Here is a 15,508-nt window from a genome sequence, read left to right as displayed (position 1 = left end):
ATCATCTGGTTTTTTTTTTTTTTTTGCTTTTTTAGGGCCACACTCAAGGCATATGAAAGTTCCCAGCTAGGGGTCAAATCGGAGCTACACCTGCCGTCTGTGACCTACACCACAGCTCACGGCAACGTCAGATCCCCAACCCACTGGCGAGGCCAGGGATCGAACCCGCAACCTCATAGTTCCTAGTCAGATTCATTTCCACCATGCCGCAATGGGAACTCCCCTCTAATCATCTTATGATGGCTCCTATGCATTTCCCTCGTGTTCACGCTACAGCCCTTGGACAAGATACTAATTATTCAGAAAACCATGATACTAGCTCCTGTTGGCATTGCAAGGGAAGGACCCATTAAAAGACATCTTCAGCAGCTTTGCATTTGCTTAGATATGTTTTGTGTACTTTTAGAATGGTGGTCATATTATCATTTAATTTATTTATTTATTATTTATTTTTATTTATACAAATCCACTGGTTTAAATCCTCACAGGGGTTTAAATGATGTGGAAAATTCTAATGATGCTCCTTTGATGAAAAGATTTTTTTTTCTCCATACTTAGCATAATCTTCCTTTGAATTATGCCAGGAAGTCTTAAAACCTTAGCTTTATTTTTTTCTTTTTGCAGTTCTTCTTTTCTGGGATGCCATGCCAATGGACCGTGGGAAGGAAGGAGTCTTTTGCATGCATAATGGGGATGGTCTATAAGAGGCAGCCTGGGTGCAGACAGATCCCAAAGTTGGTGGGTCGGGGAGCTAGGGGACCCCTGGGCATGAGGTACAGCCTGGTGAAAGCTGTTCTGGCTGCAGAAGGTGGTGCTAGGGAGGACAGGTGTGTTACCAGGCGACCTTGTGGGTGGGTAGTTTACCTGAGAATGGTCCTAGCCCTGAGGAATGATGGCAGAATCAGATGGAGGTGACTCAAGAGTTTTCTTGTTGGAAGACTTTAGGGGGTGACAGTGTGGCTGAAACAGAACTGAGACTGCTCTTGCACAGAAGTATGTATAAGACTAAGAAGCGTTTATAGTCTGTATTAAAGTATGGGGGGTGCTGGAGAAGTTTGGCTCTAATCACCCCCCCTTTTTTTTTTTGTTTTTTAAGGCCACACTCACGGCATATGGAGGTTCCCAGGCTAAGGGTCAAATTGGAGTGACAGCTGCCGGCCTATGCCACAGCCACAGCAATGCGGCATCCGAGCTGCATCTGTGACCTACACTGTAGCTCCACAGCAACACCGGATCCCCAAGGCTAAGGGTCGAACCTGCATCCTCATGGATACTCGTTGAGTTCGTTTCAGCTGAGCCACAACAGAAACTCCCTGATCACCTCATTTAAATAATACCCTCAGGAGTTCCCGTCGTGGCGCAGTGGTTAACGAATCCGACTAGGAACCATGAGGTTGCGGGTTTTGTCCCTGCCCTTGCTCAGTGGGTTAACGATCCGGCGTTGCCATGAGCTGTGGTGTAGGTTGCAGATGCGGCTCGGATCCCGCGTTGCTGTGGCTCTGGCGTAGGCCGGTGGCTACAGCTCCGATTCAACCCCTGGCCTGGGAACCTCCATATGCTGCGGGAGCGGCCCAAGAAATAGCAACAACAACAACAACAACAAAAGACAAAAAGACAAAATAATAATAATAATAATAATACCCTCAGCGCCTCTATCTTATGAACTACATTTGTTTTCTTTGCCCTTCTGAACAAATCATGGAAGAGATAAAGTCTTCCACTCCTCTTCCCATCATGACATACTTGGCAGTGCCACTAGATGGGTGGCACTGCTAGAAGGGTGGCAAGATAGAGCAGTGCTTATCAACATGGGTCTGGGGTCAGATAGACCTGAGTTCAAGCCTGTCTGGGCCACATACCTGCTGTGTGGCCCTGAGGATTCTATCTTTGGCCTCTCAGTTTCCTCATCCTTGAAATGTGGATATCACTTCCTTCCTGGGTTTGTTTGAAAGATTAAATGAGATTCGAATGTATGCAAAGCATTTAGCAGGGCACCTGGCATATGGAAAATATTTGATAAGTGTATGATAGATGCAATTATTATTATTGTTATTCAATGTTTTGTTATTATTATACAGATGAACCTTCCATTCTTAGACAGATCTCAGGTAGGACCAGGAGGCCAGGGGGAGACACAGGGTCCAGAATTACCCCCTGTGTGGTTTAGTGGGTATAGGAACTTATTAGGTGTTGAGGTTCAGGGTTGGGCTCAGGTCTGTTTTTGTTTATTTGTTTGTTTTTGTTTTTTTAGTTTTTTTTTTTTTTTTACAGTTGTACTTGCAGCATATGGAAGTTTCCCAGGCTAGGGGTCAAATCAGAGCTGCAGCTGCTGGCCTACACCACAGCCACAGCAACGCAGGATCCTTAATCCACTGAGCAGGGGCAAGGATTGAAATCCACATCCTCATGGATACTATTGGGTTTGTAACCCATTGAGCCACAACGGGAACTCCTGGGCTCAGGTCTGGAGGGAGGTTGGGAGGCTCGCCAGACAGCAAGGATGGAGAGGCCCTTCTGAGACAGTGGATGCAGGGGTCCGTGAACTGAGCTTGGAGAGGTCCTTCCTCGGGGCTCATCTGCTCTGTACACCTCAGTTCTGGGGCAAGAGCACTTACTCCAGGCTGAGGGTGGTGGAACTAAAATTCCTGAAACCTGCACTGGTGGGATGGGGCAGGAGACCTTGCAGGTTGGGCTCACCCAGCAGTGTAGCAGCAGTAAGGAACTGGCCAAGGCCCTCAGAGCATCTCTTTCTCTGTACTGCAGAGTCTGGTTGTTGAGCTCCCCCCAGCCTGCTCTTCCAGATGAAGGTGGCCTCCCAGGTACACAGGGGTAGGGGTTGGGGGGAAGTGAACAGGTAGTGCTTGGCATGGGCATCTTACAGAGACAGCCAGACATGGAGCCTGTAACTTCTGCAAAGAGATAGACTTCAGGAGACTGAGGACTGGTCGGCCTCTGGAGCCCCCCACAAAGGGGCTGAAGGGGCAGAGGGAGTGGGAGCAGGGCCAGGCCTGCCCGGGAGTCTGTCTGCTCCTCTGGCAGGCTGTCCCTCTTGGGGATGAGGCATCAGGCCTTCCTATCCCCCTAGCCCTGACTCCACACCCTTGGAGCTGCCTGCTGGAATCTGGCTGTCTCTGGGGACACGGGGCCCACCTCATCAGGCCCACATAGGCAGACCACTTGGCACTCAGAGCTCTCACTTCAAATGAGTACACTGATGCCTGATTTAAATACCAGTCCTCTGTGAGTGTTGGTCTGAGTCTGCCTTCCTGAATCCTTGTCCTCTGGGGACTGACAAGATCCTGCTTGCAGGCCCCTGAGGCTGGAGGTCCAGTCTCGGGACTGGGAAGTTGGCTGAAGAACTAAATGCTGTCCTGGGAGGTTATTGGGAAACAAGCAGCATCCTTGTTCCTGTGAGGCCCACCCTTACCCCCTGCCATTTCCTTAGATGGCTGCCTGTGCGTCATCTAAAAAACTAAAAAAACAAAAACAAACAAAGAAACACACACACACACACACACACACACGCATGCATGCACGTGAGTGCATGCGCATACAAACCTGTGTATACTGGGAGAGAAATGATACATTCAATGTGAATATCTATTATAAGACATGTTCTGATTTCAAAAACATTAGAATATATAAAATTGTGCGTCTTAAATTAAGGAAGTGTAGTACTGCTCTTAAAGCTTATAATGATTGAGAGCTTGCTAGGAGCCGGGCTCTGTGCTAATTCTTTGCATAAATTATCTTGTCAGATCTTCAGTGTCTTTATGGGAGTAGCATCATTAGTTCCTCACTTGGCCAATGAGAAAATGATGAAGCTCAGAAAGGTTAAGTAACTTTCCCGAAGCCACACAGCTACTATGTGCTAGAGCCAAAGCCTATAACCACTTGCTAAGGCCAATGCATTTGTTCTTACTCCATATCTCTTCTTGCCTCTCCAATTTAGGATGCCAAGTTCATTGTTGCAAAGGGCATTCACAGTCGTTATCCATTTCTAAGTCCATTTCTCCTGTTAGGGGCACATAGAATTCCATCAACATATTCATCACTTTTTATAAATTCTCCTCTGGTTTTAATACCATATACTTTCTGGAAAGAATCTATTGACGTTTCTTGGGAGTTTCCATTGTGGTGCAGCAGAAACAAATCTGACTAGTATCCATGAGGATGAGGGTTTGATCCCTGGCCTCACTCAGTGGGTTGGGGATCCAGTGTTGCTGTGAGCTGTGATGTAGGTCCCAGATGCAGCTCAGATATGGCATTGCTGTGGCTGTGGCATAGGCTGGCAGCTGCAGCTCCTATTTGACTCCTAGCCTGGGAACTTAACATATGCTGTGAATGCGGCCCTAAAAAAACAACAACAAAAGAACCCCCCTCCCCCAAAAAAACCATTCTCACTTTAGTGTGAATTCAAGTTTCAAGTGACAGAATCATATAATCTTACAGAGATAAGGGACCTTAAATTGCATCTAGCTTTACTTGTTGCCAAAATGCAGAATTCTCTAAGCAGTGAGTCTGATGTGGCTGCCTAGACTGTCCTTTCACCCTCCCCATGGTGGTGAGCTCACTATCTACCACCTCTCTAATCCACAGAGCTCTCATTGCTGGATTATGTTGAACTAAAATCTGCTTCTCTGCAGCTTTCTACCAGCAATACTCACTCTTCTCTCTGGAGTGATTACAAAATAAATCTGCTTCTTTCTTCCCATGACAACCTTTCAGACACACATGAGCTCTCATATCCCCTCTCTTTTCCAGGCAGAATGCCCCATTTTCTTGATGTATTCTCTATAAGACTAGTTTTAGTCTCTCTCACCATCCTGGCCACCCCGGTGTGTGTGTACATGCTCCAATTAAAAAAAATCTAGCACTGATCATATCTCACCCGTCAGGGTCCTTTTAGGGGGGTTGAAACTCAAGCCTGGCCTCTTGTCACCAGAGGAAAGGTCTTTGTGCCTGGGAAGAAATTTCAGACACTAACTTGTAGCTGGGAGAGGCATTAGGAACCAGGTACCACTTATACATAGCTGTCCTATGATACATTTGATAGGAGTTTTTAACCTGATGGGGACAGTCGGCATGTCACTCAGGTCTTCCCAGTTAGGCTGTAAGTTTATCCGGGGCCGGTATCACGTCTAATCATTTCTGGGGCCCTCCGAAGTGCCTGCTACACTGGTCATCCTCCCTTCAGCTGCCAATAAACATGGTTGATTGATGGACTCACTGGAGCCTAAGAAGTCATTTTCTGCTCTGATGCGTCTCAGAATCCAGCTGTGTCCAGCTGGAGCCAGCGCTCTCGTTGTCACTGTGAACACGGACCTAGATCTCCTGGCTTGCTCAGGCAGCACGATAGGATGCATTTCACTTTAGAACTCCTCTCTTCTACCCCCAGTTGGGGAGGGGCTGCAGAACCCTCAGTGGACTAGCACATCCAAATGTAGAAAGAGCGATGGACCCTGCTCCTCGCTCCTGCCCCTGCCCCCTTCTCCTTGTTTTATTTATCTGCCAAAGCTGGGGTAAGGAAAATCTCCCAGATGTAGGCATATCCCAGGGCGGCAATTTGTAGAGAAGGGGGTGATGTATCAAACAGATGTTTCCAGTTGTGTCTTCCTTGAGCCTCTTGCCTGTGCTCCACCTCCTGGCCCCTCCCTCCTCCTCCCTCATGTCGCCTATAAATCAAGTGCCTCTTCTTAAACTTGTAATCACCAAAATAAGGCGATGATATATAAGGAATTCTGAAATACCAAATAATCAGCGGAACACTTCAATTTAATGGCAGCAATAAGTCAAGTGTCTCCACGTTCATCTGGGGAGGAAGAAGCACGTCTTGCTCTTGGTCGTTTCGAAATGACAAATGCTCTTTTGTGAGTTGTAACAAGTCAATTATCTACATGTCAAAATCTGAGGAACTCCTTTTTAAGATATCCTTTTATAGATACATTTAAAAAATATCCCAGGAAGGGAGGGGACTGGAGCTCTTTAGTTATTTTTCTGGCAAAAGAAATCTGGGGAAATGATAGCTCCAAGGAGAAAACTGTCCAAAATGACGTTAATCAGAGATGCGGGTGCCCTGTGCACACAGAATGCTCGGGGTCTGTTTTCATCCAGTTTGAGCAGGTAACAAGGAATCGGCTCCACCTGCAGTGGCATTTTCAGTAAAACTTCCTGGTTCCCCCAAAGAATGCTGAGGGGTCATTCAATCCTCCAGCTCTCCTTGGATATGTTGTCTGCCTTGTATTTTTCATTTCAAGGAGAATTTCTTCCTTTTGCATTAAGAAAGCAGTCACGCCTCAGCAGCTGGTCCTGAGATTGGAAGCTGTGTTATCTCGTTATGTCTGGCCCCATCTGTTAGGGTGCCCCAGAAAGGTTTGCACCCTTTCCCAGGTTCTATTTTCCTCTCCTCTCACATTGCATTCATTTGCCACGCAATGAAATACAAGAGCATCTGCTGTAACCTCTCCTGTGAAAGCAGGTGGGGCTCAAAGCCATCCCAGGCCTCCAGCCAACGGGTGGGTTTGTCAGTTTCAAAGTTTTCGAGAAGGTTATGCCATCACAATTCCCAATGTCACAGCTGTCCCAGTGCACCAGGCTTCAGCCACCTCTCGTGCTCTGGGTGCTATTTCGGGCAGTACCCTGCAGAGGGGGTCTTAAACTGAAACCTGTCACAGAGGTGGGTGATCAGACTGTGGATGGTTTGGCCACTGTCTCATGAATGGTTAAGGGATTCGGTAGAGAAGAAAAGACACTCTGTGTGTGGATCGATGCAAAACGGATGCTAGGAATGAGCATCCTGCCCAGTGCCGAAAGTGTTCAGGCAGAGGAGGATTATGCTGGAGGTAGCCGGTGATCCAGGTGGGCCCCTCAGACCTTGCATCTCAGGCACACATGACGCTGTCCTTCTGAACAGTGCTGAAGCTTTTGCTGGGACGGCCTGCAGTACAGCTGTTGTTTTGCTATTAGACTTTCTCTGCCACTGTGACCCATGTCCTGCCTGGTGTGCTCTCAGCCCCTTTCCCCTCTAACCCAGCCCCTCTGTTTTTGATTTCTCAGCAGGCTTCCCTTCCACTGTCTCTCCTTCTTCCCTAAATATTTGTTTTTTTTGCAATAACTTTTCCACTTTGTATTCCGCCTCCACCCTTTTGTCAATTCTCAACCTGCCTGGTTTGGATGCCGTCTTATGATCCATCCATGGGTTCATTCATTCGGCAGTTATTTGAATGCTTTCTGTGTGTTAAATAAGTACATGTATGTGATGAATAATTTTATGGGGCAACTTGACAGGGCTATTTGTTGTTGCCCAAATTAGCTGATAAAGCGTTACTGCTGGGTGTGTCTGTGAGGGTGTTTCTGAAAGAGGTTAGCATTTGAATTAGCAGATTGAGCAAAGAAGATCACCCTCACCAATGGGGTGGGCATCACTCAGTCCTCTGAGAGCCTGGGTAGAACAGAAATGGAGAGGAAAAGAGCTCCTGTCATTGTGCAGCAGACGGAAGGAACCATGAGGTTAAGGGTTCAATCCCTGGCCTCGCCCAGTGGGTTAAGGATCTGGCATTGCCATGAGCTGTGGGGTAGGTTGCAGATGCAGCTTGGATCCTGCATTGCTGTGGCTGTGGCGTAGGCTGGCAGCTGTAGCTCTGATTGGACCCCTAGCCTGGGAACCTCCATATGCCAAGGGTCTGGCCCTAAAAAGAAAAAGAAAAAAAGGGCAGAAGAAGGATAAATTTTCTCCCTGCTTGAGCTGGGTCCTACCTTCTTTTGCCCTAGGATATAGGTTCTGGTTCTCTGGCCTTCAGTCTCGGATTGGGACTTACACTCTTGGCCCCACAATTCTCAGACCTTTGAACTTGGACTGAATTACATCATCAGCTTTCTTGGTTCTCCAGCTTGCAGCCAGCAGAGCATGGGACTTCTCAACCTTCATAACCATTTGAGCCAAATCCTGTAATAAATCTATCTCCATCTGTCTGTATCTAGAACTACTTATCTATATTGATATCTATCAATATCTATATGGTATTATAGATAGCTCTGGAATTTGCTAAATAGATAGACCTATATATATTTCCTGTTGGTTCTGTTTCTCTGGAGAAGCCTAATACCACATATAAACAGTTGTACTTTATGAAGGTAAAGGCAGGTGTTAGCAGAGAAAATCACAAAGATGACCTGCCTTGGAGAGTCAGGGAAGACTTCCCTGAAGAAGGGGTGTTTGGATTGAAACTTGAAAAAAAGCAAAGAGGCATTCAGATGAAAGCAGGAGCAAGAGTGATCCAGTAAGAGAGCAGAATGAACAAAGGCAGAAGAGAGCTTGGATTGTCCCAGGAACTGAAGGGAGAAACAGTTAGTAATCCTTATTTATGTATACATATCACAGGAAGAATGCTGAACTTAGGGAAGGTTCTTGCTGCCTGGAAGCTTTTGCTCAAACGGCCACATTTCCTTCCAAATGTTTGCATCCCTGCAGAGTTGCCACCTCCTCCAGGAGGTCTTCTCTGACTACCCGTTCACACTCACTATCCCTTATCCAACTTTGTATATGTTGTGGCATCTATCACTAAGCGAAATGATGTCATTTATTTGATTAGTTCTTGATAGATGATCTTCCCCATTAGAATGGAAATGCCACCCATACAAACCCTCTACTAATCAGCTGTCATATTTCAGCACCTGACAAACAACAAGCACTTAATACATGTTTCGTGGGTTAACAGATGATGAATGGTAGGCTGGAGAAACAAAAGATTTGTAAGGAAATGTAGTTCCATTATAATCAAGTACCCACAAGACAAATGCTGAAAGGGAAGAGGGAGGACGTGTTAGGATCCACGCCAGAGCATCATTACAGAAGGAGGGAGATAGATAAAGAGCATATTTATTATGTGCACATAAAGGCCAGTACTTAAGCTTCTTCCTCTTAAGTGGGCTACCATTTCTGCTGTTTGCAGTATGAATTTGCTTAGCAACTCCTGTCGCCTTTGTGATAAATAAACACAGACGCATTTCTGTTCTAGGCATTTTTAATAATCAGGCGGCTGCCAAGCCCCCCAGTTAGTGCAATGCTTGTCACTGGTTGCAACAAATCCTCTGCAGTGAAAGGCTCTGACTTACAAGTGTGGGCACCCTTTCCCTTGTCCTTGGAAGGACAGGGATCGTGTCTGGTTGTTTAATGTTTGCCCCGTTGTGAGACGATGAAAAGGCAACCTGACCTGCACTTGGGTTATTCACAGTTCTTTGTTGAGCCCTTAAGTAGCAGCTGCTGGTGAATTCCCTTTTGCCATGCTTTTTCTACCATGCTTTTCTAGTTGCTGTTTATAAAGCGAAAATAGTTCCATTGTCGGAGTTCCCACTGTGATTCAGTGGTTAATGAACCTGACTAGCATCCATTAGGATGTGGGTTTGATCCCTGGCCTTGCTCAGTGGGTTGAGGATCTGGTGTTGTTGTGAGCTGTGGTATAGGTCGCAGACGTGGCTCGGATCCCGCATTGCTGTGGTTGTGGCATAGGCCAGCGGCTTCAGCTTTGATTGGATCCCTAGCCTGGGAACCTCCATGTGCCATGGATGTGGCCCTAAAAAGACAAAAAGAAAAGAAAAGAAAAGTTCCATTGTCAAATCCCAGCATAAAACAGAACAGAACAAAAAGATCCAAGAACTTGGAGAACAAAACAGGTTGAGAGGTGAAATGGCTTGCTCAGTGGATTCTCAGATGTTGGGAGTGATGAATTGGGGTGACACTTGATTTATGGCTTAGGTGACTGGTGAATGTTTTGTATAGGTTGGAGTTCAGTTAGAGAAGCAGAACCATTAGGAGCTCGTTCTCTTTATTTATGGATATGCATAGAGATATAGACAGATACAGATTTATAGGGGTTTGGCAATATGCAGTGAGAGCCCTACAGTTTATGTAGGGCTGTAAGTTTTTGTCTTCAGGGCCGGCAGGGAAGGAAGATAGACGGAATGTGGGGATGCAAAACTAAAGGGAATCTGCAAAGATGAGCCAGGACCCATGAGACTGGGCTGGATGAGTTGCTCTTTCATCGCCTTTAGGTTTTCAATGCAGGAGATGCTGGTTTCCTTCATCACAGAGCTTCTCTCTGGTCCAGCAAAGAGAGATGCTGATGGGAGAGATCCAGCAGGAGCAGGAGGAGCCACCTGCCTGGCTGTTGCCTCACATGGGTGAGGAGGACCGGGGAAGTGGCATCAGTGCCCGCTGACCATCTGGGGCTTTCTGAGACTAAAACAAAAACTGTCTCTCCTTCACTTCTGCCTTCCAAGTCTCCTGTAAAACGTCTTTTGTGGCCATACTAAACCAGAACTATGCAGGGAAGGGCTGGTGGGAAACAGAAGTCCAGCCCAGCTGAATTGACAACCCCCGAGACAGGGATTGACAAATCCTCAGTCATCGTAAGTGAAATCATGGCTGTGGGTGAGATGACTCAGGGATTGTGTAGAGCCAGATAATAGCATAACTGAAGGGATGGGCAGAGGGTAGGAGGGTCTCTCTGCTGTGTAGCATGAGAAGGAGAAGTCAGAGAGGTCCGGGAGAAACTGGAGGCAGTGCTGAGTTCCTGGGTATGAAAGTGAGAATGAGAGCCCATAAATAATGATGAAACAATGAGGAAGGTGATAGCCAGGCACAATACTGAATTTTTTGTGTGTATTTTACATTTGTTAATTAGTTTTTTTATTATGCTTGATTTACAATGGTCTGTTAATTTCTGCTGTGCAACAAAATTGACCCAGTTATACAAATGTATACATTCTTTTTATTTTTCACATCATCCTCCATCATGTTCCATCACAAGCGATCAGATTAGTTCCCTGGGCTACACAGCAGATTCTCATTGCTTATGCATTCCAAAAGCAATCGTTTGCATCTACTAACCTGCGATGAAACAATGAGGATGATGATAGCCAGGCACGATACTGAATTGAATGACTGGCATCTAAGGCACTGCCCAATCAGAATGGATGCCGGATTATGAGGATGTTCCCGGGGTCCTTAGGGAAGGCATCACAGCATCCTGTGAAAGTGGACCTAAGGTCTATAGGGGCATTGGGGAAGTGGCTGTTTAACATCCAGTAGGAGAGTTTCCCCACATTTTGATACCTTTTGTGCTGTCTTGGTGCATGTATGCTGAATAGCAGCGCTGCTGGTAGCTAACAGTAATTGTGTACCTACTGTGTGCTCAGCTAAGCACTGGGAATCTGTGTGGGGGTAGTATCCCTCTGAGATGCTTTGTCCCACCTGACTGACTGGTGGCAGGGTGTGGGTGTGGTGGGGGTAGGGATCAGAATCTTGTATCCTAGCAGAGCAAGTTGTCAGACCCATATCAGCAAACATGTTTCCAGGAATGCATCACTTTTGCAGGAGGATGTATTTGGGGGAGGTTTTATAGTTCCTGCTCCACATGGGCGGGGGACGTTTAAACTGGCACCAGCTGTTAATGAGTGCCATGCTGCTAATTAGGATAGCCTGGAGAGGAGCAGCTGTGGTGATTTGGAATGACAAAGACTGCAACATCTAGCTGCTGGAGTCCTGGGGACCGTCTCTGTGGGGCACATTCTGAACCATGAGGACCCAGAAAGACTCGTGGGGCATGAAACATGGAAGTTCTTGGTTTGAATGAGCTGATGTGATTGTCCACCCAGATCCAACACCAGAAGATTTCCAAGGTGCCTTGTTTTTTTTTTTAGGGCCACACACGGGCACATGGAGGTTCCCAGGCTAGGGGTCTAATCGGAGCTACAGCTGCTGGCCTACACCACAACAACATCATATCCAAGCTTTATTTGTGACCAATACCACAGCTCACAGCAACTCCTGATCCTTAACCCACTGAGCGAGGTCAGGGATTAAACCCGCAACCTCATTGTTCCTAGTTGGATTCATTTCCGCTGTGCCACAATGGGAACTCACCAAGGTGCCATTTTGATTGTTGGTTTGTGGATACAGCTTGGGGTGCAATGCCTGAAAGTTTGTGTACTCAGAAGTAACCCTGAGGCCACATGTACTTCGCCTTCGTCTCTTCTCTGCAGCATGAGGAGTACTGTTCTCCACCTGACCTCTGCCTTCTGATAAGTTTGGTCCTGCCATCTTTCCCCTTCTCCGAGAAACTCTGAAAAGGCGCCAAGGTGTTACTATCTTAAGTGATCTGAGGATTTGTCTCAATAATACTACCAGATTGACCAAGCACCATATATCCGGGATTACTCCTACCCTATTTTGTTGCCATTTGGCTTGGATTTGGTGAGGCCAGTGTGGACAGGCTCAACTTATATGTGAGCCAGGCTGCCTCACTCTGGCTACAAATGGGTCTAGAAACTGGGTCATCTGCTACATGTACTTTGACCTTTGAGGGGCAGGAGGAGAGGATGAGGGTAGCTCATTGGCCCTCTCACCTCAGTGGCTAAGGGGGAGCACAAAACACATGCTTTCTTAACAGTGGGTGAGTGACTGCCACTTTGACTCATGGAGCATGTCATTTTGAGGCAGAGTCATGAATAAACATTTAGGTAGGTAGTGTAGAAACATGGGCTTCGATATATTCCCTGATTAATGTCCATGGTTTAAGATTTGTAAAAGTAAATCTAGACAAACAGGCCTTGCTTGTTGGAAGATTAACTATTGAAGGTACATTTGTTTTACATCAAGGTGGACATTAACCCCTGACCTATACATTTGACTGTTAGCAAAAGAAAGTGAAGAATGGCAACGCCCAGTCTAGGGGAAAGAAGAACAAAGTAGCCATAAAACTTATGGGGCATATCCATCTCTAAGACCCTATTGGCTAAGGCCTGATATTGCTGACTGGACAAGACCAATGGGAAACAGGAATGATATCTGGACCCCACATTGGTACCCCTGTCCTTAAGAAATAAAAACCTCCATAGAGCAATAGAAAGAGGGGACTCTTCCTCCCCCTCCCAGTGTCTGTGCTGGGAGCTCTTTGCTTTCCTGTAATAAAGTCTGTGGCTTGCTGCCTGTGAGTGTGTGTTCTCGAAGTTTATTCCTCTGCCCCATGAACAAGAACCCAGATTCTGGTAACAGCTCGACTATGGATTTGTTCTCAGCTGTGAAACGGAGCATGGCCTTATGGGGCTCCTGGCACAAAAGCCTTTCTGTGTCCCTCACTTCTTGTTCTCAGGAAATGGGCTTCATTTGGCTTCCATGACCTTTCCTGAGTTCCTAGGGACAGGTTCAGACAGCTGCTGATCAGGGAAGGAAGGGGATGCGAAGACAAGGGAGGAACAGTCAAGCGACAATAGTCCAGCCTTTGGGGCAGGATCCTGGTTCCCTCTCAAGGGATACATATAATGACATAGGCATCTTATACACCTAAGAGAAAAGTTATATTCCTTATGCTTCTTTTAGAAAAGAATACTTTATAACTGAATGGCTTAGAGTCCTTCCTTGTCCTTCTCCCTGGCTTAATTGCACCCTAAACACAATCACCCATAGGCTAAAGATTAGGAACCCTGAGCATAATTGCCTGTGGGTTAAAGACTATTAGTACATGATGTTTTTCAGGAACTTTCCTGGTTTGTTCTCATCTCTGATCAATATGCCCTTTTTGCAAGTGCTGTTATTCTAGGCAATAACCCAGAAGACCGTCATAATCATACCAAGATCTCCTGACTCCAGCTTTGATGACTAAGATTCCCCCAAAGAAGAATGCATGTTTGTCCCAAGCCGGATTCCTATCTGAAAACCTGTTTTTCTTCTTTCTACTATAAAGCTCCTCGCAATTCTTTGTAATAGGGGGGCACCATCTTTAGGGCATTAGCCTGCTGTGACCCTCCTTTGCCTGGCAAAGCAGTAAAGCTATTTTTTTCTCCTTTACCCAAAACCGTCTCTGCATTTCAATTCGGCACCAGCAGACAGAGGCTGAATTCTGGCAACAGCTGTTCTTTCCTTGGATATTGTTCCCTGCCTAAAGAAGGAACTCAGCAAAAGGCAGCGAATTGGATTTAGAGTCGCAACTTTCAAGATGTTTATTCATCCATCATTCCAAGGACTTGAATTTATGGTGTGCGTTCCTTACCAGTAAGTAGCAATGGCTTCTTAATCATTTGGTATGGCATCCTAGGCTCTGGATCTGGCAATGAGAAGGGAATTCCAGGTGGGGCAATGACAGCAAAAGGTGTGCAAGTTCGTGGACCCATGGTGGTGAGAGCCATTGTCGAGGTTAATGGGAGGGAGTGAACTCTACCCAAAGATCCCATTTTTATTTTATTTTATTTTGTATATTTATTTAGTCTCTTAGAGCCACACCCTAAGTCATATGGAGGTTCAATTGGAGGTTCAATAGGAGCTGTAGCCGCTGGCCTACACCACAGCCACAGCAACATGGGACCTGAGCTGCACCTGCGACCTACACCACAGCTCATGGCAATGCCGGATCCTTAACCCACTGAGCCAGGCCAGAGTTTGCTCCCACATCCTCACGGATGCTAGTCGGGTTCCTTAACTGCTGAGCCACGACCCATTTTTATTTTAACAGCTTCCAAAGAAACACTGGCAACTGCTGTTTCAAACTCCCCATATTGTAATTTTGGTCAATAGTAGGGTTTAGGCAAAGAAACGGAAAAAAGCATTTGATCTCTTTTATGTTTACATTTGACATTACTAGTAATAATTACAAATTTTCCAACCATTACAATCTCCAGTTATGTTTATGATTCCCCATGATTATCTCAAACATGTTTCACAGTTCACGTTCACAAGCAAACATTAAAGGTTCATTTCAGATGGGTAAAAAACAGGCCTGTCAAAACAATTTGACAGAAAGACAGTCCTTATCTTTTCCACAGAATGGCAGCTAAGAAATTTGTCCCTTAAGTGGACTATAATGTAGTTTGGTTTTTGTTGGGGACCAATTTCAATCTGATTTGTAAGCAAATAGGTTCTTTAACTACCTGGGTTGTAAATAATCTTTATCCTCCAGCTTCTTTTTTTGCGCCAAGAAAAGCAATTTGCAACATAATGCCTGGATAAACAAAAGTATTTTTAGGTCCAAGGGATTTTCTTCAGTTTCCCTTTAATTAAAGCTGATTCTCGTCTTAAAAGGTGATTCATTTCTCAGCTCAAATTTTTCTTGCAGAAGGCTTTAGATGATTCCGTTTTTACAGAGTATGCTTCCCCAACATCCAAAGTGAAATGGGCTTTCACAGCTTGCAGGGTAAAGCCAGAATTCTATTACAAAGGCTGGTTTTGCCTCTTCCTGCCCTCCTGGCCCCATCCTGTGCCTCTTTCACCCCAGCCCCACTGAACTTGATATTCTTCCAAATTGCCAAGTTCTTCCCTACTGGTGATCTTGGGTACATGAGGTATCCTTTGCCTGGAACATAATTCTGTGCCACCTTCTGATGCTGGAAAGATGTTACCAGATTCCAGGTTCTTGTTCATGCAGCCGAAGAATTAACTTTGTGAACACACAGGTAGCAAGCATGCAGAGTCTTTGTTACAGGAAAGCAAATAGCTCCCACGAGAGCTGGGAGCAGG

The 15,508-nt window shown here is 46.0% G+C and overlaps 1 long non-coding RNA gene across 1 annotated transcript in view; it reads left to right on the top strand.

Moving 5' to 3' along the window:
• The window catches only part of LOC106509423, a 46,046-nt gene extending 31,840 nt beyond the window's left edge, over window positions 1-14,206 (top strand). Inside the window, exon 3 of the long non-coding RNA XR_002341575.1 lies at window positions 13,885-14,206. This is a non-coding gene — a long non-coding RNA (uncharacterized LOC106509423). The remainder of the gene's footprint in view (window positions 1-13,884) is intronic.

This window comes from Sus scrofa, chromosome 2 (genome assembly GCF_000003025.6).
Source record: "Sus scrofa isolate TJ Tabasco breed Duroc chromosome 2, Sscrofa11.1, whole genome shotgun sequence".
In the NCBI taxonomy this organism is placed as follows: Eukaryota; Metazoa; Chordata; class Mammalia; order Artiodactyla; family Suidae; genus Sus; species Sus scrofa.
Note: the sequence above shows the minus strand (reverse complement) of the source record. Positions and strands in the feature narration are given on the sequence as shown.